Genomic DNA, 25,934 nt, shown 5'->3' on the forward strand with positions numbered 1-25,934 from the left:
ATAACTAGCATCATGACTGCTGGCTTTGCATTAAAATGATGGATCCTCAGGCTACAGGATAGAGAGAGAAGCAGGGAAGGGAGCAGAGAGGTCTGTGTGGAAGACAGGCATTCCAGGAAGCTCTGTACGCCATCCTTTTGCCCCTTCAAGGTCCCGAGAGCGACTGTTTACCTGGGAGCCACCCACTGTTGCTGGCGCTCACTATTTCTTTTGAAAACCACGTGCTCCTCTACGCATCTGCAGGACCTCCCCGTCCACGCACTCATAGGGCATGCGTGTGGAAATGATGCAGTTCTTCCACAGCCGGGAAGACCGAGGTGGGTCCCGCTGTCCCACATTGGACCAGCCGATCACGTTGAGCCAGGCTCTTTGAGAAGGCATGCATATATCTGGATGTGTGTACACATACACACGTGCCATTCTTAAAAAGAAAATGATGTGTCTTCCCCCTACTGGGTTCTCCCCATTGTGAGAGCTCTGTTTTATTCCATCTACCCTTTCCAATCAATCAAAGGGCAGTTCAGGCAGCACACAGCAGGAATACAATCTCCCCCCAGGGGAGGCTGCTCCTCTCCTCCCCAGCCTAGCTGAGACCTTTGCAGGAGCGGGCAAAGTTTGAAAACAGCAGAGATGGGGGTGCGGAGCGAGCCCTTTATTTCAGCACCCATCCTCAGGATTTACAGAATCAACCAAATCCTGTGCCCAACACTGAGGCCCCTTGTTCAAAAGAATGTTGACTCCTTTCCCCTCATGTTCTGGAAGACTCCCAACATCTTTTTCCCACTGGTGAGTTTGTAGGACACTCTGAACACATGATCTCACATAAAGGGTACAAGTTCATCCCATTTCTTGCCAGGTTGCCCAACAAGCTACCACAAAAGGGACAGCAAGAGAGAAAGACAGGACCCTGATCTATTTACGTGCAACTCCAAATTAATGTTTTACTTGGATCTCACGTTCTTCTCCCTACAACAACTGAGCCTGAATAAATTGCTCTTTGACCCTCAAATGGAAACTGCGAGAAAGCCCTTTTGGAGCCCCGGCCACCTCCTACCTCCTCCAGAAAAAGTTTGAAAATGAGCAGCCTGTGAAATCTCAGCCAGGCAGAAAAGGAAAGGAAATGCTTTAGGGAAACAGAACCTTGAACCCCAGGCTTCTGGAGAGTGATTCTACAACGTCAGGAGCAGCCTGGCTCTGGGGAAACACTAGCAAACCCAAGAACGCCTGGTCTCCTTATGGGGGGGGGGGGGCGGCAGCACTGCTGAGGTGGACACAGAGAGAGGGGACCCTCCTCCCTTCCAGCACTACACCCTCCTCCCACCCCTTCCCGTTGGATTTCTCAGACACACACCTCCAAAGGCATGTGACAGGTGTTAGCCAGAGGCCAGGCTGAAGCAGCCCCATGCTTTCCCACACAGTGTAGAGGGAAGGGGACAGAGGTGAAGGGGAGACCCAAGTCCTGTGTCCCTGAGCCCTGTGGGTTTGCTGTGGCTGAGACATTGGAGATGTGAATGGGTCAGACCTCTTACGGAGGATCTGACCCCCATTTACCCTCCTTAGGCCAGCAGCACCCCCAATGCTATACGAAGCCTGAAATCCCGGCGATTCGCGGGGAAGCAGTGCCACGCTTCAGAAAGGCTTCCGTGCTGCCTCTTACTGGGGAAACGCAGTGTCTGTTCCCTATGCACCGCCCTACAGAACTGCAGCCCCATCTGCCTCCGTGGCCTCCTCCCTGCACGCTGGGCCACCACGCTCTCCGAATATCTGTCCGAGTATCTGTGGGTCTGCCACCCGTGAAAACCCCAGGGTGTCCAAAGGCCCCAGAGCAGAGATGACACTGGGTGGGTCTCCCCCCAAAGCTCTCATTACTTCTCCCGTTTTGAAAACCAGCTAGAAATACCAGGGGCCGGGAACTGAAAAATCGGTTCCCTCAGCCTCCCCTGGTGGGAGGGAGAGGCGGTAATACACCAAATCCCACCCTGAAAGTCCTGGGTATGAGAAGTCTGAGTCGGGATCGGGATCGGCAGAGGAGAAAGAACAAGGGAAATGCCTACTCCCGCCGCGCCGCACCTACGCGGGGTCCAGGTGGGACGTGGGCAGGTGCGTGTGCGCGGCGTGTGCCAGTGTGTGTTCGTGTGTGTGCGCCTGAGTGTGTGTGCGTGCGTGCAGCAGACTGGCTCCAGGGCAGCCGAGGACTCCCGGACCGAACCGGGCATCTCCGCCCGCACTGCCCTCGCCCGCCCGCCCGCCGGCTCCTTACCTGGCAGCGCCGCTTTTGCCTCCTTCAGCCGGAGCGCCGCATTGACACTGCAGATGGTGCCTGTGCCGCTGCCTCTCGTCCTCCTCTGAGCGTGTGCGTGTGCGCGCGTGTGGCTGCCTCCTCCAGCCCCAGCCCCGAACGCAAATACTCCACCGAGGCACAGGGAACCGGGAGGAGGCAAGGCAAACCGAGGGCGAAATCACAGCCTGCGGGGCTTGACAGCTCCTCTCGCGGCGTCCAAGGTGGACGGAATGTCCAACAAAAAGGTCGGAAAATGTGGATCGATTCCAAGCACCCCTCTGCTCCACCTAGCCCGGAGCCCGAGCGGCGGCGGCGGCGGCTTTCGGGGGCTGCGGTGGCGACGCGGGGCTGCCCCCCTTCGTCCCCACCCCCGCGGGCTGAATGTCCTTGATGCCAAGCGGGCACGGCGGCGTCACTCCGCGCCGCCCATGCTCGCCCGGTCGGGCCGCTGCCCGGGCGCGGCGAGTGCGCGGGGGACCCGCCGGGGAGCGCTCTCGGCGCCTCTGCGCGCCTCTCTGGGCAGCCGCGGCCGCCCCCCGGCAGCCCGCGGCCGGCCGCGCCGCTGCTGCCCCCGCCCCGGCCGGGGAACTGCCCGGGCAGTGCCGAGGGCCCGGGGCTGGGGGGCCGCGGGAGCCGCCGGCTGCTCCCCGGGGAGGCGCGGGGCTGCGGCGGTGGCGGCGGCGGCGCCTGGCGCTGCGGCGGCGGAGAGCGCGGCCGCGGGCCGAGCCGGGCCTCCTGGGCGCGCCCCCGGCCCCCCGGGCGGGCTGCTCGCAAAGTTTGCAGGGGGCAGGGAGCGGGGCCGCCGCTGGCTCGGCCGCCGCCGGAGCTCCCGGGCTGCCTGCTGCCGCCGCGGCTCGCTGCTGCTGTGCATTGAAGCCCGGCCAAGCGCTGCAAAAACTCCAGCTGCCTGGCGCTCTCTGGGTCCTCCTCTCCTCCCTCCCGCCCTCCGTGCTTCCCGGCCTCCCTCCCTCGCCTCGCCTCCTCCCCTCCCCTGCCGCCCGCCGCCCGCCGCCGCTCCCTCTCTGGCTCGCTCGGGCTGGCTCGGAGCTCGCGGCTGACATCTAGACCGACGGAGGGCGGCCGGCAGAGGGGGCAGGGGGCGCCTCCCCAGAGCTCTGCGCCCCACCGCCGCCCGCCCCGCCTGCGCTCCCCTGCACGGGCGTTGGCCGACACCCCCTCGTCCCCTTGGCCACCCTGCCGGTGGCGACATGGGGCAGAGAGGGACGCGTAGATGGTGACACGGGAGCAGGGTGCGCACGCGGAAGGAGGCAACACTCAGCCTCCCCGGGATGTGGACCCTGAGGGTCGGTTGGAGGGACCCTCAGGTGTTTGGAGCTGACACAGGCTCACGCACTTAGTCCTAATCAGAACCCCAGCGCCCCACCAAGGCACCCCCGAAGGCACCCAAGGACGGAAGCCTGGGGGAGAGAGCATGAATGGGCAAGTGCCCTAGAGCTTGCTCAGTAACCTGACTCCTCTATTCATGTTTATATCGAGAGGCTGACCTGGCTTCTCTTCTCAGAAACCTAGACCACAGCAAAATAGACAATGCCAACATCAGGGCACTTTCTGAAGTCGGAAGAAAGAAATCACCACGTTGCTGTGGCTGAGACAGTCGTCTGGCAGAGAGGAACTATGCGGGATGGGAAGTGGGTAGCACTACCTCCGAAACCTCTGCCTAGGAATTTGCCTCACCCAGCAGGAGAAGCTGAGAGATTCCCACACTTAGGTACTATCGCCATGCTTGAGGCCCTGGTCCCCAGCCCCACCGCCACCAGAGTCCCATGGCAGGACCCTCACTTGTGCCACTAAAGCACCTTCTCAATGGGCAACAGTCTTGGAGGACCTGCCAAAGGAGCCATGGTTTTTGGCCTCCTCCCTCAGGACTCCTCTACAACTTTCCTTTTCCTAGGGGCAGTCAGCTTCCTGCCCATTACTGTCCCTCCCATCAAAACATCTCCGGAGACTCTTCCCATTAGGTGGAAATGATTGACGACCGCATAAATCCCTACACCTTCCTGTCCGGGTTATATTTTCACAGAGCTCCAAGTTGTCAACTGGGGAGTCTTTGAAAGGAGCTGTGAGCTGACCAGCTCTACAAGCCCCCCGGTGGGCAGCATCCTCAGGCCAGGCAGGGCCTGTCTAGATAGCACCTTGCTGAAGCTTGGCTCTCAAAGGTGGGTGCCTCAATGAAAAGGTGAGCCACGCCAGAGCGCAGAGGAAACCAGACATCTGCTTGTTTGGTTAGAGGATATTCCGGGAGACAGAGCGGAGCCCTTTTAGCCTCTGGTTCTCCGCTGAGTATTGCGTGGCCCAGAAGGCAGCAACGAGTTATCTTATTAGCTTGCGTTAATACATTGATCTGGCTCCTCTATTCTCAGAAACCCTGGATCCCAGACTCTAGATAAGGCACGCAATATCAGGTTAGTTTCGGAAGTCCAGAGAAACACATAACAAAATAACTCAATGCCGCTGCTCCTTGGACTTGCATCGAGGTGGAGGAAGCCCAGGGCCAAATGTCTCTCGAGGCAGGACTGAGGCTAGGGTGAGGTGCCCAGAATGCAAAATGTAAGGAGGGGCTCAGTCAGGCTCAGGCTTCTGTAAGGCTGTCCTCGCTTGGTTCTGGCCCCACACCGAGGCATCTTTCCTAAAATTGCTGAACAGGACCATCACAGGGCCTTTCCCAGAGGTGATAGCGCAGATAGCCACATGGAAAACCATAATGGGTTACTTACAGAATATGGCTCAATAAAAGCAGGGGCCTGGGGGCGGGGGCAGGCGAGCCTTTCAAATGTCTGCTTGCCATTTGGCTTTCAGGGTATGTCATAAAAATGTTGAAAGAGAGGGGAAGCAAGAGAACAGCTTTGCCTCTATCCTCAGCCATTCGAACATGTATTTTTAATACAACTGATTTTTCCCTCCTGTAGCCTCCCTGTGCTCGTGTATGTGTGTGTGTGGGTGTGTATGGGTGTGTGTGTGCACATGAATATTGCTGGTGAGCCCCAGGGTCATTTTCTGATGGATGGGTGGGAAGTCAAAGACCTTTCTTAGAGGGTGGCAAATAAAATACATCTATTATTCTTTATCTCCTGCCTAGTGTGTGGTGTCATTTATTTTCATTCAAAAGAATGGATGCCATGGGGTGCCTGAAGAGTGACAACAGAACCAAATGACAGAAAAGGATCGTGACAAAAAGCTAACCAACAATGGGCAGGTGAGGTGACCCAGCAGATTCTCTCATCGTTAACAGGGCCATGTGGCCAACGGCCTTCCCTCCTTCCCCTTCCAGTTAGTAATACAGGGGAAGTGATGTTGAAGGGGTGGTTAGAATGTCATTGTAAGGGAGAACAGGAAGGGTCAAATTAGCAATGGGGCAGGGCTTAATGTTTACTATTATTACGATTATTGTCATTATGGCCCGTTGGATTTGCTCTCTCAAGCCTGGAGAATGGGATGGGGTGAGATGAGTCGGACTCTGCGCTGGAGGCGTGAACATGGTGGGTCCAGTCCTAGCACTGCTGCCCACGAGCTCTGTCATTTGGAGATCTCACATTCTTACCTGCCCGACTTACCCCTTACGGGTCGTTACATTCAAAGAAAATGCTATCCATTCGTGCACTTGAAAACTCTAAAGCAAGTGCAGTACACACCCAAGGAGTTAACATTGCCTTGCAGAAGGACATAAAGGGCACAATACAAGGGGACAGGAAGGTCCTCTGTTGTCTTGAGCCCTCTTTATGAAAAGACAGGCTGGGAAGGACAAGCTCTATAAATAACAGTTCAAAATGGGCTTCTGCATTCATTACAAACTCTTCTCCCTCTCACACCTCCTGCAGCCCCGGACAGCTGGTGAGGGGTGAAGAGGGAACCAAGTTTTCTCCCCGGCTGACATCGGATCTGTAAGTCACCCCTTCCACCCCAGGCTGGTGAGGAACTGGGTAGTCATTGCCTGGCCCCATGGCCACAAGAGGGAGAAGTGAAATGTCACACTGTTTCATAAAGTCCTATCTCCTAAGGAGGTGATTTTTATGGCAATTTGGTTGTGGTTTATTAAAGGGCTTGAGGAGAAAAGTATTGGCTCATCTCCCACAGCTGGAAGAAAAGGGCCAGATTTAATAGGAGAGAGAAGAAATCCTTAAGTTTTCCCTCACTTAGCTACCACCATTTTATTAGTCTAGGAACAGAACTGCTATTTAAGTTGACAAAAGCCAGATTTGCTTGTTAAATAAATCACCAGAGCCTGGTGGTGCTATAGAGAAATTTTTTCCCCCAGGAGCTGGCCCCATGGCTGGGTTTTTGTAGTGCACAGTGCGCTGGATGAAAACCACAGGCAGTCGGTGGCTTAAAAACCTAAATTGTGGCGCCACCTGCAGGAGAGTAGAAATATCAACATTATTCTAACTCAACAGCAGAGACTGGGAGGAAAGGGAGCCATCCCCAGCCACAGGGCGCTGGATGTGTTGCAGACAGCAGGAAGGGTCCCAACCCCCCACTGCCCCTTGCTTCCTGGGTGTGTCACCAGATGTCCACTGTACCCTCCAGCAACCTTCAATCCACATCCGAGAAAGCTGCCACTTGGAGGTCTAACAGCTGCTCTCAAGATTCTCAGTCCATTGAACCAAACTTATTCTTTCCTCTGATTCCTAAGGGGTTAAGTAAGCTTTCAACCCAAGGCTTCTATTTTTGAGACTCCAGGCCATAGAACAGTAAAAAAAGAGACAGAGAAATGAGTGTCCTTGGAGGAGGGTGGGGAAGGAGCGTCCGTGAGTCACCACAGTCCCTAATTGTAGCTTGAACTTGGTACCGGGCTGGGTATTGTCAGTAGACCCAGACTGTCCCAGGCTTCTCGAGCCTGTGGGTCCTAGTGAAGACACAGACATGTTAACACCTAAATCTTAGCTCCCAGCCTGCCCCTGCTCACACAGACCTGGCCTCTACTGACAATCCCCTCCTTGTCTCCCCTCATTATGTCACAGAGACACCCCCACCCCTTGGTGGTTGTGCTTAGGAGCCATTCTGATCATGTTATTCTCCATGGGCCACAACACTGAAGTCTACTGCCTATAAGCCCTTTGAGGGAAGGACATCACTCTCATCCTCTCTGCCCACCTCTACTGCTGGACATGGCCAAACCCTGCTGTGGCTCCCCAGGCCACGCCAGGGGGCTGGTACCAACACAGCAAGGATGCCCACCCCCACCCCCACTTACACACTGTGTGGATCTTGGTCATCTGGGCCCTAAAGCAGCTCCCATGGTCCAGGTCTTCCTCCCTCGCCTCCCCAGACCCCTTCACCTACCACCCCTCTCCAGAATTCTTCCTTCTCTTTCAGCTAACACATAAACTTGTATTTTCAACTGTAAGAACTAGAAATTAGAGGATGCAGTGGCGGGAGTAGGGTGGGGGTACAGGGGTGGGGTGGGGGAGGGAGGGGATGTGACCTAACTTCCATTAGCCAGAAACAGCAGAGCCCCAGCTCTGGCCCGTGCTATATCTTGCTCAACAAGTAAATGTAAACGCTTCAGTCTCTGGAGGCATGAGATCCTACAGTGTGCCTGAATTCCAAAGACCAGATACAATTCATGGCTCCCACATGATGGTTCCATCTTGCCTCTGCCTAGTTCACTTGCCGAGTAGCTTAAGTGAGGCGCTTGGCCCCTCTGACAAGGGTACAAAGAGCACAAAGGCCTGAAGTCATTTTCCTGGTAATGAAGATGGGTTTGTGCTGATGGGTTGAACACTCTTGTCTGGTAACATACATTTCCAAGATGATCGCCAAGTGGTCTAAGTATCATCTCCTAAATGGTGCCAGCCAGCCTCTAAAATCACCAACTGGTACTCATGCCCTCATGCAGTCCCGTCCCACCCACCATGAATCAGAGCTGACGTGGGTAGCCAAGAAGAGACCATGTGTGATTTCCAAGCTAGGTCATAAGAGACATGGCAGCCTCCAGCTTGGTCTTTTGCATCACTCACTCTGGGGCAAGTGAGCCACCGTGTGGTGAGGACCCTCGAGCAGCCTTTGGAAAGGAACCAAAGTTTCCCACCAGCCACCAGCACAACTTGACATCCCATGAGCAAACCACCTTGGAAGAGGATTCTCTAGTCCCAGTCAAGCCTTCAGATCACTCTAGTTTTGAGTTTTGAGTTTTCCAACTGAGGTCCCAGACACTGTGGAGCAGAGACAAGATGTTGTTGGAGGTGCTCTGTTATGAAGCCCTAGATGACTAACGCAGTGACTTACAGAGAGGGAATCCTTCCCCCGACCTTGACCTCATTAGCCTCTTACTCTTATTATTTGAGCCCACTCGGCTTTAGAATAAAAAGGGCAGAGGGGGACATTCTTGGTCCATGATGCCGACCCTACTAGGCGGGACGGGCCACCGGTAAGTGCCCTGCTAGGAACTCCCTTCAGGGCTCCTGCATCAAGCCTCTTAGCATATCTCAGTGCGTTGAGTGAAAATGAGAAAACCCAGCCAGGGCACTGGAAACCATCTGCACACAGAATGCTCCAGTCTAGCACTTACCTGAAGGTGGGTATAGTCAGCTCTAGAGGGTCAGCCTCAGAGACACACAACACTGAAGTGCAAAGTGGCAGGGGACCCTGTTCTTTTTAACAAGCTGTCTGGCACCTGCCTTCATAACAGCCTCTTGGAGGTCAGATTGTGTTGGACTCCAGTGTAAGTACCAGCCCCTATGGTGCTGAAAGAGCTCCCTACCCTTGACCCTGACCCTTACCACACTGCAGAGCAGGAGGGAAGTCCAGGGACTCTTCTGCGTCACAGCAAGAAAAGGCTGGAAACCAGAAGTGGCTGGAAGCTCACAGTGCAATTTCCCTCCACAGAGTGTCCCATGAAGACTCTGTCCCATCACCTTCTCTTGGGCTTCAGGGGTCTCCTCAACCATTAGTGGCTTCTGGAGAACTAAGCGGTGCCAAAGGGTTGTCAGCAAGGCTAAGGCATGCACAGGGGGGCAGGAAGAAAGGGAGAGAGGAAAGAAGCAACGGGGAAGAATAAGAACAGCAGAGGTGCCTATGCCAAGTCAGAGTAGCAAGAGACCCACAGTCTCGGGGAGTTTCCAGAGATGGTGCATGGGCCCAAGGTAACCTCTTTCCTCTTAAACATCTCCCTCTAGGACTCTGGAACCTGACCCCATTTCTCCCTCTGGCCCCATTCTCCTTCCTCTGTTTTTAAAGGGCTTCCTCCCAGGCCACCCCTGTTGACTGCAGGCTTTACCAATGTTGGGTGTCCCTTGTGAGGTCCCCTCTGAGCCCCAAGGCCACAGTGGTATGCAGTAGCTTATGAGCTGGGGAGAGCCAACTGTGTGCCCCTCTCCCCAACTCGGCATTCTGGGACAGCATACTGATAGCCAGAAATCGGCCATGGGGGAAATATTTACACCATGGGACTCAACACTACACACCAGGGCTCTTATTTTTGTGGGGAGCCAGTGGTTAAACACTTCCCAGTACACCCCTGGGCAGGGCCAGTGACAGGCCAAGATAAGGTGGGTCAGCCCAGATGAGGCCTGCCTGGTTACTCAGCTGACTGTTCCCAGTCACCCAGCAAACACACCACCAACAGCAGCTCAATTTAGCGTAGCTGTAGCCAGAGTGAGGGTTGCCTTCTGCCCCCATCCCACCTCTAGATGACAAGAAAAATTTAATACATACCCTTTCTAGTAGCTGTTTTTCCTAAATCCTGTGTTTAAGGAGATTTGACTCATATTTTTTGACACCAGAATCAAGAAGGGAAGTGACTTCCCTTTCCTGCTAGGCAAACTGAGGCAAGGGACATTGAAGTGACATTTCTCACGTTATATAGGTATCCAAAGTGTAAACCGGTTAACACCTGTCGTTTACTGCCTCTGCTTCAAATTTAAGATTAATACCCTGTGTTTGGCAACAATTCTATTTTCATTCCCTCCAAGCACTACTGTTAAAATTATGGTACACCCATGCAACAGAACACGGTGCAGATCTTAAACAAATGAAGTAAATCTATGTAATCTATGCTCTGAAAAAAAGAGCAGAGTATTTGTATACATATTTGCATATTTTTAACATACTGAATAGTATGTACATATCTATATAGGCTTATATATATATATACATCGAACATTTTGGAAGTTACCAGCAGAAACCTCAGAGTGGGAGCCAGAGTGATGTATATTTTATTGTTTTACTGTACACCCTTTGTTCTTTTTGACATTTTACCATGTGCAAGTACTACGTTCTCCATTTTTTTTAAAAAGCTAGTTAAAGAGGAACAAAAAATACTGCTGCCAAAAGCATCTTCATCACGCCCCTAGTCCTCTACTCTCTCTCTTCCTGAATCCAGCCAACCACTCCTCCACCCCATCTGTATCATAGTCAAGCTTGCCTTTGTTCCAGTTTCCAACTATCTGCTCCATCTTGCTCCTCTTTGGGGGGCTGCCATGAAGGTCACACAGCAGCCTGTCTGCCAGGCACGAAGGGGTACACATCCCAGATGCGTCCTTCTCTCTTATCTCCTAGAGACCAGCCAGTGTCCTTCTTGGCCTGAGGATTTCTGTTTGGCCCTAATTGATCAGAGAGAGATTCCAGGAATGATCCAGAACATCCTTTCTGGGTTAAAGCAACTAACTTTTGATCAAGTCAAAGGCAATATTCTTCTACATTGGGATCAGTAAACTCATGAAAACTAACACCCAGATGCAGTACGGGCAAAAATTACAATGATGCTGGGATTTAGATATTAACAGGAATGATCCATAGTGAGTTACTAATCTTATCGGGAACTATATAGGGAGAGGTAAAGAAGGATTAAACAGGCAAATGCCATTCCAGTTTTGTGAAAGATGAAAATAAGGTAAGTTCTGAAAAATATAAACAAATGAGCTTGGCCCAGATGTTGACCACTGGTTCAGTAAAAGGTAGACGTGTGATTATTTAGAGAGTGATACAGTGATCACTAGGTTTAAGTTTGGGATCTCAAAGAATAAACCCTGTCAGGCTGTTCTTGTTCCCTAACTCAGTGAGGTGCTGAGATTTTTTTAGATCAAACACAAGAGAGAGTAACTAAATTGCGTCAAGGCGCTTGATAGACTCTTTAATAAAATCCTTAGATCATGGGACAATGTGGGCTGAATGGATTAACTGATTTAATGGTTAACCCCTGAAGATGTTCATTAGTGCATCCAGATAACCTGCAGGAAGGATTTCTCAGGATCGGTACCAGAGCTCTGTTCTCCAACTAATCCTGTTCAACAGATTTACTAATAACTTGGATAGGGACACAGGAGACATGGTCATCAAATGTGTCCATGACTGCAATAAAAGAAAAATATTAAATATAAGTATTTATAATCCTCCCCCTTTCTAAAGGAGAAAGAAACTTTTGCTTAATATTGGGCATTTTTGTGCTTTAATAAGGCATTTTGGTGTTAACCTGGGGCACCACGCTGAGGAATGGAAGAGGTAAGAGAAGTTTAGCTGATTTAACATTTGAAAATACATGGAGTGCTCTAGAAAGAAAAAGGATTTGGTAATGAGAGAAAAAAAAAAAAGCAGCAGCCTGGGGAGGGTGGGGGGTGGGCAGGGGTGGTTGGTGAGGATGAGAGCTGCTGGCTAGGGGGCAAGGCTATCCTGATGGGGACTCCTGAGGCACATGAGCGTCAATCACAAAAAGAGGGGGTTTTAGAAAGTCTTTCAGAGTATATGATGTAATTCTTTCTTTTGATGCCTCCTCAAAAGACCATCAGTATAGAACTTTGTAATTTTTCCATGGTTTGAAAGGGTTGATTTTGCATTTATCTGGGATATTTTGCATTTATTGGGTGCCATGGATCTTAAGGCAGAATCAAGAAGAACCTGTTTTATTCAGGCGACAAGTGTGTGATCAAAGCTCAGCAGCATAGAATACACTGTCTGTATTCAAAAGTAATTTTGTGTGCTAAAATTATGGGGAAATTTTAACAAAATGAAGTGTAACGTGGATACAACCAAGGTCCTATAGATAAGCATAGAAAGAACTTTGTAAATACAGGATTGAGGAAATGTGACCACATTTTTTTTCAAGTCGGAGCTAAAGTTGACAATAGGCTACCAATGTGAGTCAATGGTGAGATGCTGCCAAAGCCAATGAACTTAGAAGCTCTATGAATAAAGGACAGAGTCCCAAAGAACATGCGGTGATAGTCCTGCTCTACTTTGAGATAGCTAAACTATACCCAGATTATTGTATATGGTTCCAGGCCCTGCACTTTAAGAGAAATCTGACCACATTCAAGAAAGGGTGGCCAAGCCCAAAAGGAACTTAAAACCTTGTTATAGTTGGAACATTCAAAGGAATCGGTGATGTTCAGCTTCAGGAAAGTAAGACTCAAGGGAATGTGAGAGCTTCAAATTTTTGAAGGGCTGTCAAAAGGAAGAATTGCTGCGTTAGCTCTATATAACTTCAAGATATCAAAGTAGGATCGATGAATGGAATGTATCCTATGCAGAGATATTTTGGCCCGATATAAAGAATATCTTCCTAATGGATATCTTGAAAGACAGAATAGATTTCCTTGGGTGGTAGTGAGTTCTCCATCACTTGGAGAACAAGGTGCTACTTAGGTGAAGACGGGAGTTTGGATGAAAAGACCTCTGATGTCTTCGAGGGTCTGAGGTTTTAGTGGTTACGTGCTTGTTGCTGAATCCTCCACACCGTGGGCTTTGTGTTGACCCAGTAAATATTTACTGAATTGAACTGTAATGCATTTGGAGAAATATCTAGGGAAGCTAATGTCCCACTCAAGACCAACAGCAGGGAAGGAAGTCAAGGATGAAATCAGAAATATAGTCAAGTCAAAGAGTGGGATGAAGAGAATGAGGAGACACAGAACTGCATGAAGCCGGGCCTCCTCCTTGCTCTGTCCTGTGCACCTCATTCACCAGGTATACTCTCCTTTGCCCAGCACAGGCATATATGGAACCTTATCATTTGTCCAGTGGAGGTTCATATAATTCAGCCTTCTGGATTTTCACTGTTTCCCTTTGGCTTTCACATCTTCCCCTGAGTCCTCAGTCTTTCCTTTTGTGTGCTCGGATTGCTTTTGTCCTTCTTCCTACTAGGCATCCTCTCCCTATGTCGAGGGGGGTTCTTTCCATCCCTCTCTCCCTAACCCATTTAGCCTCAGAAGCTCCCCACAGCCCCTAAGGGCCTAAAAACCAGGCCAGGGGTCCCAGTGTCTCAGAAAGATCACAGGTAACAGGCTCAATGTCAACTCGTGTCATCTCGTCCCATAGAATGTAAACCTGGGCGCTGGACAGGCTTTTCGTCCTACATCTACGTATGCTGTGGACACTGGACAAACTATAAATAATGACTACTCTTTCATCCCTTTGTTTGTCTGAAATGATCTGAATAATGGCATTCTTCTCTCTCTCCTGGGGAAATTATTCCATCATCATATGCGCCTCTCTGTGAAGGAATGTGTGTTTGCTCCTTCTGCAGGAGTTCCAAATTTCCAGCCTAAATGTCCCTTTGCCATTCCTAATTAAGGGAGTGATTCCTTACTCCCATATTGCGATCAGTATTTTTGATAGCCTCATCATTTCCTTCTGCAAATAAAATGGAAGCATCCCATCTCTTTCCCTCCAGTATTTTCATCAACACCTTTCAGGTATGGTCATCCTTTCCTGATTCTTTATGCTGATTCAGGCATAAATACTACATAAAGAGAGAATACATCTTAAGAAAGGAAGAGTGAAATGATAATCATAATAATGATAAAGATATCTCCCAAAGATCAAAACAGATATTACAGATTTTTGTGGAACTATAAAGGTTTCTTTTTTTTTTTAATTTCACTGTAATTGGAGAGTGAAATATGCCAAGGGGATATTTTGTGTAACTCATATCATGTTTAAAATTATCCATTCAAAAAACATTTATGCCTACCATATGTCACTGGGCTACGGATCAAAGCTGTTTCAGGCACAGTCCCTACCCTTAGGGGTTTTCAGGTGAATGGAGAACAACACAGTCAACAAAGAAGTGCACTAATATGTTATCAACGCTAAGATAAAAGTCTTTACCACGTAGTGTGAGATTGGAAGGGAGAGAGTGTCATTCAATTCAGAAAGCAATTATTGACTCTGATCATAACACCATATTAAAATTACAACTATTTCTTTTTTTTTAATAAAAGTGTCTCTGCTGTTACAATATTTTTAAAAGAAGGCTCATCTAAATGAGAAATAATAACAACACTAATATATGTTCTTCTAAGTTAGGATTTTAAATTATGGAAAGTTCATGATGGTACAATTTTATATAGCACTTTATATGTATAGAGTTGCTGATTGCTTTACTTTTAAGTACGCCTATTTCATAAATACTGAAATATCCCTCTGGGGGACAAAACCAAGGATTCAGATGAGCAGGTACCATTCATTCTTTCCTGTTTTTTTTTTTTTTTAATTTTAAAGATCTTATTGGCTTTATTCAGTGATTCATGAGTTAAGCAGCATCCAATCTAATAGATACCAAGGCGGTTACCATTCATTCTTTCTTTTATTCATTTGTTATATGAATATATTCTGATCTCCTACTAGTTGCCAACTTCTAGGTGCTGGGCATACAGTGGAGCTCAAGACAGACTGGCTCTCTATTCTTGTGCCCTGTGGACGGAGACAAGAAGGAACACGTTGAAAGAACGAACAAGATAATTTCAGGTAGTGGTTAGTTTTATGAAGAAAATTAGAACATGGTACTGCAGGGGGTGAAAGTACACAGGTTAGGAAAGACTTCTCCAAGGTGGTAACATCTGAACTGAGGCTTGAAGGACAAAAAGGAACCAGCTACGTGAAGATGTGGGCAGCCAGTACAAGGGCCCTGAAGTGGGTCATAGCAAAAGAATAAAACTCGCTTCCAAAGAAGACAAGCTTTGAGAACCATGAAAGGGTGGGTGTGGGCAGAACTGTCCAAGAGAAAGAAAGAGAACATGCCATTATAAACACACAAACACACACAGAGTAATACAACTGGAAAAGATAAAACAGTAAAGAGTCAGGAAAATAGCGCAGAGTTCTAAAAAGAGGTTTAGGTCATGTGACTTCTTATGCCATATGAATCAAGCCTGGTTCCCAAAAAAAGTTAACATGTGAATTGAAGCGCAGAAAGAAACTGACAAATTAATGAATTGAGGATGGAAGATACTGATCAGAATTGTAGAATGGAGGAGACTGTGTCTGCAAGTAACAAAATATCCATCTAGCTGTTTAAGCAGTGAAGACATTTAATATCTCACAGGAGCAGCCTGGGGGTAAGTGGCTCTTGGTCCAGTGCAGGCACTCGGTGAGGTTACCAAGGAGCCAGTCTCTTTTTGCTTTGTGGATGTCTCATCTTTAGCAAGTTGGCTTTTTGCCCCAAAACTCATTCCCTCATGGCCAAAATCAGCTCCAAGCAACCCCTCGCACAATCATATTTAAGACGCACGAGAAGAAGTGCTGGGGGCTCTTCTAGAGCGGCTCTCCCTTCTAACAGCAGGTGAAATTGCTCAGAACACTCTCTCATGTCTGAGTGACTAGAACTGGGTCACATGGGCACTCCGAGCTTCAAGGGAAGCTGGGGAAATGAGTGTCTAGCAAAGAGGAATGGGATCACTGGCACTGATTTGGACTGATCAAGATTCAAAGAGTCATCCCCTGCAGATTCGACCAACATGGAGAGATTTGGAACAGAAAAAGGAGGGAATAGTGAACCCCTGGAATGCAGGGCTGTTCATCCGAGCCCACAAGAGGTTAGGAGGACAGAAGGAAGGGATGCCGTGTAATGTAAAGACCTTGGATCTGGAGTCAGAAGATATGAGTTACAATCCCAGCTCTGAGCAAATTACTAAAACAATCTCAGCTACTAACAAAATCTCTCAACCATAGCTGCGAGGAGCAGAAACTGTCAGATCCCCAAGACTCTACGGAGATTCAAGGGAAAAGTCTCATAACTTCTATTTCTTTTTCTTGTTCTTTTAAAATATATACAGTTGTTCAGATATTATACATAATACAATAGCAAAAATATATAACTTATGAATAAATAAATGTACATATATCGGTACTGCTCAAAAATTTACGATTTTTAAGGAAAAAGAAAACAGCTTGGAAATACTTTTCGAAGAACAGAGTGCATATGAAGCACTTACCATAGGTTTGGATGTACATTGAGCCCTCAAAAAAGGCTCGTTCCCGTGCTGCCTTTCAGATGTTTCAGGATTGCCATTTTTAATGGCAAGGGCAGACATCTGTCCCAGGGCCTCCCAACTCCACTCTCAAAATGCCACACACCATGTGCTTTCTCGGCACCTCAAATCTCTCTCCCAGGAAACAGGATTACAAGCAACGTGCTGCTCAAGCAGCTCCCAGGAGTCCTTATTACGTTATTACGTAGCTCCCCGAACCCCTGGCATCCCCTTCTCTTTCCACCTGCTGTCTGTCTTTTGAATGTTTGGGGCTGGCGGGCACTTCCGTGAAGGGGCGAACAAGGGGAGGAAGGGAAGCAAAGCCAGGGAGGGGACGTGGCAGCACGTGAAGTGAAAGGCCCCCCTGGGAGGGGGCGGTTAAAACACAAATGAGGCGTGGGGAGTTTCCGTGCAATTCATTTCTCCCCGTGAACCCTGCCAGCCATTAGCATGGACAAACGCGAAGTTGCTGCATCTCCCTCCCATCTGCCTTCATCTTTCTCTGCAGGCGCTCAAGGCGCTTTAGGAAGCAGATCCTCTCCTTCTTCCTGCCAGCTTTCCCTCTGTGGGGGGCAAGAGACAAAGCCGGGAGTGGGGTGCAGGAAGGGAAACAGAGGCACAAGGTCACTCAGTGGCTCAGCTAGAATACACCCAGGAGTCCTGACACCCCATCAGAATCACTTTTCTCACAGAAAGCACAAAGATAAGACCTCCTTTATAAATACGAGGTCTTTTTAATATTATCCTTTGCCAACAGTTCTGCCAGCTGGGCAGGCTTTGTTCACTTATTTAATTTAACCTTTCCCTCCCCCCCACCCCCCCCCCCACAAAAAAAGCTTCTGGGTTTGCCTTTAAAAACCCACATTAAATGCTCACTTAATGATTTGACCGGCTCCCCTTTAGCTCCCTTTAAACGAGCTGCCAATAAAGGAATAAACTTGCTGAGGAAATAAGAAATCAGCCTCCTGAACGGTGCAGCCTCTTCTGCCGCTCTTGTCCAGGCTGAAGCCCCCTCCAATGAATTGAGAGATAATGCTAATGGAATTATACATTGTGACTGGATCAGGGGCTGCCACAGGAAGATAAATACCAAAGCAAGGCTAAGGCATTTAATGAAAAATACCCCCATACATGTCCTTTTCTTTTTTTTCCCCCTTTCAGGAAAAAAAAGAAAAAAAGAAAGAAAAAACCACAAAAACCTGAGGCCTTGGTTTACCACATGTATTACTTCACTCGCTTCGATGTCGCTATTATTCCAAATCATTTGGATTAGGGGCGGTCCCACAGACACACATCTGAAGGCAGATTAAATTAGAAAGAGCGACCCATCCAAAAGATGTTTACAGAGCCACCAATGACACCATGGCAAACCTCTCAGAAGATAAACTGTACGCGGATTAATTCAGGAAGATGAGAGAGCGCTTATCGGTTTTGTTTAGGCTCGATTTTAACAAGATAAAACTGTTGGGCCCTGTGATCTGCCGCTGGAGCAGCTGTTTACCACACAACCGACATGGAACATGGGCTGTCACGGAATATAGATGAGCCTGAGGTGGCCGGCTGGTGGTCACCTCCTTGCCCTGCTCACCCCGGCTCCATCCAGGTTGGGTTGGTGAGGCTCGCAGAGCACAAGTCGGAGGTCCTAGCTCAGACCTGGGTCCAGAACCACATCCGCATAATGGTGGCCTGTCATCTTTTGGGCGTCACAATGTGTTTCGATTCGTTCTAAAATTAAGGTGAACTTAGGGACACCTCTCCAGGGGTGACACTGGGTGTTCTTTCTGTACATAACAGAGAAAGATTCTGCCTCTCTTAAAAATGGAACTTCCTAGAAGAACACCAGGGACTCACAGGAATGGGAAGCCAGGGAGCTGTGGAGGGTGACCAAGGAGGAGGCCCAGTAAAGGCCACCCCACAGGAAGAGGTTAGTCTGCATGCTGCTGTGGTTGAATATCATGGCATCGCTCATTCCAGGGACAAGGCCCAGGAGAATGGGTCTGACAGACTGAGTCTGAGGCATGCGTCCCCTCTGGCTCACTGGAGGTAGGAGGAGGGTCTGCCCTTTCAGTCCTGAGAGTGGGAAACAAGTACTATCTGCCCAGGACGTGCCACCCAATAGGAGACTTCCCACAAAGAAGATCAGGTGCTAAAAAAAAAAAAAAAAAGAGGTTGAACGATGGGCACCCCAAAAGTAGCAAATGGTTCATACAGTAGGGCTGAGAAAAACATGCTTGGGATCCCTTGTATAGTCTGAGAATCAGATAAGAGATGGCTTGCAATAAAATGAAAAGAGCTCTTGAGGGTGACTCAGGAGACCCAGTCCTAGGTGTGGGTGCCCATACCAGGCGAGTCTATTGAGCTGAGGCCAGCCTGTTTCCCTCTAGCTCAGTGCAATGGGTTGAATTGTGTCCCTCCAAAATTCATGATAAAGTTCTAACCACCAGTACCTCTGAATGTAAACTTAATCGGGAAGAATGCCATTGCATATGTAATTCGTTAAGGCAAGGTCTTACTGGAGGAGGGTGGGCCCCTAATCTACTTTGAGCGGTGTCCTTGGAGGGGAAATTTGGACGCAGACACAAACACAGGGAAAATGGCATGCCCTCCATAGTTAGAGCTAGCTGCCACAAGTCAAGGCACTACGAAAGCTAAGAAAGAGGCCTGGAACAGACCTTCCTATAGCACCTTCAGAAAAAGCTGACATCTTGCTCTCAGGACGTCTAGCCTCCAGAGCTGGGAGACAATAAATTTCTGTGAAGCCATGTGGCTTGTGGTACTTTGTCACAGTAGGCCTAGGGTACTCGTGTACTTGTCTTCTATGAGGGGAGTGCTTTGGACTAGGTTTGTGACTTTCACACTGTGTCTTGACTTCAACTGGAATGTCCCCAAAGTCCTGGAAATTCTTGGCAGCACTGTTTGAAAACCATGAGGCCAGGCAATCTCCAAGGTCCAGCTCTCTCTAAATTAAAGCCCTTTTCAGTTTCGGCAAAGGAATGTTGCAGATTTTGAAAAGGATGGTCCAGGGACATTTACTTCCCTAGCTGTGAGGACAGCCCAGTCCCTTGATTGGCCCCATGAAGCTCTCCATAACACACACTCCTGCCATGCTTCATCAGTCAGTGAGCCCAGGAGGATGAGACCCCTTCACCCAGAGGCTAGTTTGCAAATTTCTTGGTCTAGACCAGGGGCACTTCCACTGAGACACATGTATTTTTGCTGGACTCGGGTCCTGGAGACTCAGTCCCATTCTGGACCTTCATCATCCCCTTGAGTTCCCCAGGGGATCCAGCCCACTGAAAGATCCTATGAGCTATCTCCTAAAGCTACCTCCTTCCCAAAGCCCATGTCATTTTAAAAGCTGTAAAGGGCTGCATTCACAACATCCGGACAGCAGAGGGGAAAACTTGTCCACCTGTAGTTGCCCAACCTGATTCTGCTCCAGCATCAGGAGCTTTGTAACTCATACGGGGAGGGAGGTCTCCAAGAGACAAAGTAAAAGAGGCTGCCATTCTTTCTCCCCCCAAGTGTTGTATAAAATTGTTTCATACCTACATAAACAGTATAAAAAATATTCAAATGAACCCATGGATGCCTTCCACCTATGCCCAATAGTTGTCATTCTGATACATTTGTAGACATCATGAAATTTCACTTCAGATACTTTGTCATACCTCTCTTGAGAATGAAACATTGTTTTACTTAACCGCAGGACCATTAATCGCACATACCAAAATTAGTAACTCCATAATGTTATCTAACATCAAGTCTATATTCAATTTTTTCCATCATCTCAAGGAATGTATTTCATAGTTTGGGTGTTTACATTTTTTTAAAGATTTTTATTTATGAGAGAGAGAGAGAGAACGACTGGGGAGGAGAGGGTGAAGCAGACTCCTTGCTGAGCAGGGAGCCTGATGCGGGGCTCAATCCCAGGACCCTGAGATCATGACCTGAGCCGAAGGCAGACTGGGCCACCCAGGCGCCCTGGGTGTTTATTTCTAGTCAGGATGCAGTCACAGTACAGGCTGCATTTGGTTGTGGTGTCTGTTTGGACTCCTTTAATCCACGCTAGTTTTCCATCTCCTTTCTGCCATGACGCCGACCTTTTGAGGAACCCAGGCTGATGGTTTCATGGAATGTTTTATATTCTCAAACTATCTGATTGTTTCTTCATGGTGTTGTTTGATTTGTCCCTCTATCCCCTGGAGGCAGCCGCCATCTTAACTGACCGAAACTTAGGGTGGACTTAGTTAAGGGAGACACAGGACTAAATGCTTCTGTTTGAGGTCCTGCTGAGCGGCTGCCCTGGGATGGCTGGAAGGCTGTTCTGCCCCTCCCTCTCTGGACCAGATTTGCCTCTGGGGTCTGAGGGAACACAGCTGGAAACACACATGCAATGCCACAGAAGATTCCAAAGATGTAAAGGTTTCTTGGTGATTTATGTCTCTTTAATTACGGGCTTTTATGCTTTAATTAAAAAGTTACAGAATTTGCCTTTACTTCTGAAAAATGTGTTTATGGTTGACTGCCTGAGTGAATTAAACAGTGTCAGATCCCTGGGTTGGCTCCATGCTAGACTCCTAGAGCTCATTTTCAGGGTAGGCGGAAGGAGGTCAGTGAGAAACACCATTAAGAAGAAAGGCTGTGACAACTTTTCATTACATTTTGATGATCATGCGATAATTTTCCATGATAAATCATCTCATTACATCTGCAAATTTGGAGTCAGAGTCTAAATGCCATGGTCATGGAAAGCAATAACAACAACAAAAACAACCAGCACTGCGAAATGGCTTAAAGGGATTCACCTCCTAGTTGAGGAAACAGAATAAAAGTTTATGTTTTATTACTAGTTATCTGATTGGGTCTCAGGTCACACTATGGGTGGTGCAAGATTGTATGGAGCTTGAACGTGGGCTCTCTGGGTAGTCTGAAGCCAACATCGGCATCTACCCCAGGACCTCGATGTGGCCCCAGGCTGGCTTGTTTTCTGGGTCATTTGCCCAGTTTCTGTGGGCTCAGCTCAGATATCTTCTACTCCCTAGACTGGATTATCACCCTTTGCCTTTGCATTCCCATTGCATTTATTTTTAATATTTTTCTCTCTATCCTTCTTTGAATTACATTCTTTATGCCACATCAGTCTCTTCCACTAGTGTGTTGTCTCTGCAAGCTCAGCTCCCAGCCCCCATCCAGATAGAAGTCACTACACCATGATCTGTGTCCCCACTCTACCATGACCAGGATTATTCCAAAATACCTAAATCACTTTATTCCACCTTTTAAATTAAATATGTCTATCTCCTTCTACTGCATTGTAAGTCCTGATGACCACAATTTGATTACCACTCTTCTACTCAACTAGACTGTAGGTCAGAGAATTAAATCAACAATACCCCATTCATTCCTGCCATGGTCTCTCCCCATTCATTCATTCATTCATTTCTTGTATTTATTTATTCCCTTTATTCCCATTCCCATCTTGTTACCTTGATCATTGGCTACCATTCTAATGAAGTGAATGAGGTTCTTTTGTTTACATGCATTCTTATGAAATGTATATATCTTTATGCATATGGAATTTTTATTTCCATAAATATACAATGTCATATGCTTCATGATGTTTTCTAGAATTTCATATATATACACAGAATTATATATATATCTAGAATCTTATATATTTCTAGAATTATATATATATATTTCTAGAATTGTATATATATATAAATAGAAACATGCTGTTTCTTATAAATTCAGTAGAATGAAACCTTAAAACGAACTGAGTCTGGATTTGGAGGGGGGAAAGGGGTCTTTGGTTACCACTCCAATTTCTTTAATACTTACTGGTCTAATTCCAGTCTCAAATTTTTTTCTTATTAACTTATATTTCCTAAAAATGTATCCATTACATCTATTGTTACATCTAGTACTATTCACAGTATGCTTATTATTCTAATCTCTCCTTTGTCTATAATTATTTCTTCTTTCATTCCACTTTTATTTATTTGTATCTTCTGTCTTTTGTCTTGATCAGTCTTTTCAGAGGTCTATTTTACTAATGATATCAAAGAATTAGCTTTTGGCTTTGTTAATCTTTTCTATCATGTTTTTTGTTCTCAATTTTTTTTAAAGATTTTATTTATTTATTTGACAGAGAGAGACACAGCGAGAGAGGGAACACAAGCAGGAGGAGTGGGAGGGGGAGAAGCAGGCCTTCTGCTGAGCAGAGAGCCCCGATGCGGGGCTCCATCCCAGGGCACTAGGATCATGACCTGAGCTGAAGGCAGACGCTTAATGACTGAGCCACCCAGGTGCCCCTGTTCTCAATTTTTAAAAATTCTTTTTCTATTATATTTATTATTTCATCTATTCTTTCTTTGGATTAGCTCCATACATTTTTTTTTTTTTTTTTACTTTCTATCTCCAGAGCTGAGCATATACTTAGTACACAGAAGCTTTTTATCAAACGTGTATTGAATAAATGAATAGATTGTAAATACCTTGAGATCAGATAATATGTCTTGTCCATCTTCTTCGTCCTCAAAGCACTTACTCTACCACCTACCAAATAAGAGGCCTCAGTAAATACTGAGAGAATATTTGCTGAGGGAATAGTTAATATAAAGAAATATACTCCTTCCTAAAGGAAGCTCCAGAATTCATCTACTTCAGACTTCAGATTAAAAAAAAAAAAAGACATTTCTGATAGTGTTGTAGAAACCATTAGTAATATTAGTAATCTTCTATTCTTTTCTTCTTTTGTGATAGAACCACTAATCTTAGCTAGGCACACAACCATCTAGAATAAAGACCACATGATTAAGTTCTGGCGAATGGCATATAAGTAAAAATGGTGGGTTCAACCTGAGAAAGTGTACTTCAAGAGAGGAGATGTGCCTTTCTTCTTCCCCTTTCTTCATCTTGCCTTCTGGAATGTGGATACAATGGTTGGAGTTCCAATAATTATAATGGATCAGGAAATCACCTTGGGAATGGAAACCCACATGACAAAGGAACGAGATAAAGTGTCTGGGTCCCTTGCACCAGGAAGCCTCGATGGCAGCCCCAGATGAATGCTTTTGGACTTCTTTACAAGACAGCAAATTCTTATCTCGCTCAAGATACTATTTAGGGTCTTTTCTTGGGGTGGAGGGAGTTTCTGTCACATGTAGCTGAACATATTAACCGATGATAATACAATTAGATTAGTAACCAATTCACTGGGCACATGCTGATCCTTTTCCTCACACAACAAAGACCTAAGAAAGAAGGTGATGTTAAAATGCTCAGGTCACACATGGGAAAAGAAATGAGGGCACCAATGAGACGAAGACTCGTCTCTCATTCTTACTCAGATCTTAACTTACTGGCCAAATTGACCTCTTTAGAAAAGGGCTGCTCCCAAAGCTTCTTAACACAGAAAAATGTAAGATTTCTCATGTGAATTCCCAAATATATGCAGCCCTAGTGACTCCCTGGGCATGTTCCAGGTAAACCTCAATTTTTCAGACTCTGGTACGATTTTTCTCAGGCTTGACTCTGGCTAACTAGGTAATTGGGTTCCCAGTTCTTTTCAAGAAGGTCAAACACAATTACGAAAATATGAAAGCTTTGTTCAGTCTACAGAGCTGATGACCTTGACTATCAAAGTATTGCTCTACCTGTTTCTACATGAGTTGTAGTTTGGGATCCACACTCAGCATGGCTTGGCACACTTCAGAGCAAGCTTTGCGGATGATACCTGCATGCTCTATAATCTATAAAATCAAATGGCCATGTTGCTTCTGTCTCACCACCAGCTTTTTTATGTCCTTATGATCTCCTTGTTGTTACTCAAGTCTTCTAGGAGTACTTTTTCTTAAGTGGCATCATTCTCAATGGCCACCATCAACATCAGCTCTGGATTGACCCCAGAATCCTACAAGAAAGGAATAGGCAATTCTAGGTCCAAACAAGGGTTTATATCTCCTGGATACCAGGACCTGGATATGTAATGCAAAGAATCCAAAATCCCAGCTAAAGTCTGCTTTTGGGGATTGGTCCAGAAGAGGGGAGTTCAAAGGAGTAAGAATGGCTTTGGGGTCCTAAAAGGGAGCAGCCTCTGACCCAGACATCTCACCAGTAGAGAGGAAAAGAAAGAAAATGATATTTTCTGGGTGCTCTCCACGTGCCACACACTGAGTCAGGCACTTTCCCATACATCTATTATTGAATCTCTTGTTCAGTTGGAAGGCAGAGTAATGCAAAGGTTAAGCTCTTGGGTGAGTTACTAATTTCTCTGAGATTCATGTAAAAAAGCAGTAAAATAGTTCTTACCTCATAAGGTTGATATGATCTAGGTGTTTAGAACAGTGCCTGTCACATAGTAAGCTTTCAATAACTACTTGCTGGCTGTTATCACTAATCATCGCAATGACACTTTGAAAGGGGTTTTATTATGGCCCCTTTGAAGCTATGGGATGTAAGAATCAGAGACTTAAAATAACCTTCCAGGGTCAACTGCTAATAAGCGGAAGAATGAGGATTCAGACCCAGGTTCATCCAACTCCAACCTCCTTACTCTTTGCTCCAGTCATTTTCCAGAAAGCTAACCCTTCCCTAGATGACTGTTCTAAGCACAGTTTAGCACTCCTTATTTTAAAAAAGTACTTGCTGTCAGGGTCACTAATATGGCTAGTGGTTGTGGCACTCAATGAAAATGGACCATTGATCATAGCCCTCTCCCCTCTGATGACAAAATCAGCTGAGATATAAAGTTAAACAAGAATAAAAATATTGAGAGTTTTTTTCCACTGGTAAGAGCAGAGGACACAGTTTAGACCCAAGGCCAAAACAGTCTTCCAACTCTTTCTTCCCATGTCCCAACCCTGGTACTCACACACAGGGGAGGTTTGGGTCTACAGATCAGACAAGTAGCAGCCACCAGCATGGTTGCCATGAACGAGGACCTGTCCCCCATCTTAGCCAAGACATTAAAATCCGTCCCTGACGCAGATCTTGCCCCATGGGGACATGGACAAAGAATGTCAGACTCTCACCATCTCACCTGTCAGTGGAATCCAGCCCCCCTTGAAGGAGCCAGTGAGAGGTAGAAAGAAGCTTCCTTCTGATCCTTTCAGGGAGTGCTGATAGAATTCTATGAACCAGGGGTGCCTGGGTGGCTCAGTCAGTTAAGCATCCGACTCCTGATTTCAGCTCAGGTCATGATCTCAGGGTCGTGAGACTGAGCCCCATGTTGGGCTCTGCGCTGGGCATGGAGCCTGCTTAAGAGTCTCTCTCTCCCTCTCCCTCTGTCCCTCCCCACCCTGCTCCTGCTCACTCTCTCTTTCTGAAAAACAAAACAAAACAAAGTGAATTCTATGAACCAGAAGAAACATGGAGCAAGAGAATCTCTCCCTTACCACCCTACCATAACCAAAAATTCCCAAGGCATATTCCATCAATGATCACTT

General features: G+C 47.2%; 1 protein-coding gene across 6 annotated transcripts in view; it reads right to left on the reverse strand.

Moving 5' to 3' along the window:
• PLXNA4 (plexin A4) overlaps window positions 1-25,934 on the reverse strand; it is a 571,205-nt gene that overhangs the window by 420,160 nt on the left and 125,111 nt on the right. For 3 of the 6 annotated variants that reach the window (XM_027573476.2, XM_027573478.2, XM_027573483.2), the window contains exon 1: window positions 2,261-2,726. The exons of 2 other annotated variants lie outside the window; for them this stretch is intronic. The gene's annotated coding sequence lies outside the window, so the exon portion shown is untranslated. Of the gene's footprint in view, window positions 1-2,260; window positions 2,727-22,982; window positions 23,044-25,934 lie in introns of those variants that run through there. One more of the 6 variants, XM_027573477.2, reaches the window with a different exon arrangement.

Source organism: Zalophus californianus, chromosome 12, assembly GCF_009762305.2.
Source record: "Zalophus californianus isolate mZalCal1 chromosome 12, mZalCal1.pri.v2, whole genome shotgun sequence".
In the NCBI taxonomy this organism is placed as follows: domain Eukaryota; kingdom Metazoa; phylum Chordata; class Mammalia; order Carnivora; family Otariidae; genus Zalophus; species Zalophus californianus.